Source organism: Ipomoea nil, unplaced genomic scaffold, assembly GCF_001879475.1.
Source record: "Ipomoea nil cultivar Tokyo-kokei standard unplaced genomic scaffold, Asagao_1.1 scaffold0444, whole genome shotgun sequence".
In the NCBI taxonomy this organism is placed as follows: domain Eukaryota; kingdom Viridiplantae; phylum Streptophyta; class Magnoliopsida; order Solanales; family Convolvulaceae; genus Ipomoea; species Ipomoea nil.
Window position 1 is genome coordinate 459,728 of NW_017616872.1, and position 227 is coordinate 459,954.

A 227-nucleotide genomic window follows, 5' to 3' on the forward strand; every position below is an offset into this window, starting at 1 on the left:
CGTACGGCCAAGCCGTATGTCCGTATCATTTTTATTAACTTTTAATAACTGCAAGTATGGAATATCCGAATATTAAAGAAGAAATACTATTCTAATTGCTTTGACTGTTTATTTTATCTTTTATTTTATTACGTAATTTGTTCTGGTTGATTTAAAAAAAAAAAAAAAAAAAAGGTGATATTGTAATTTTAATTCATTGAAATTGTATGATATCTGACATTTTGGCT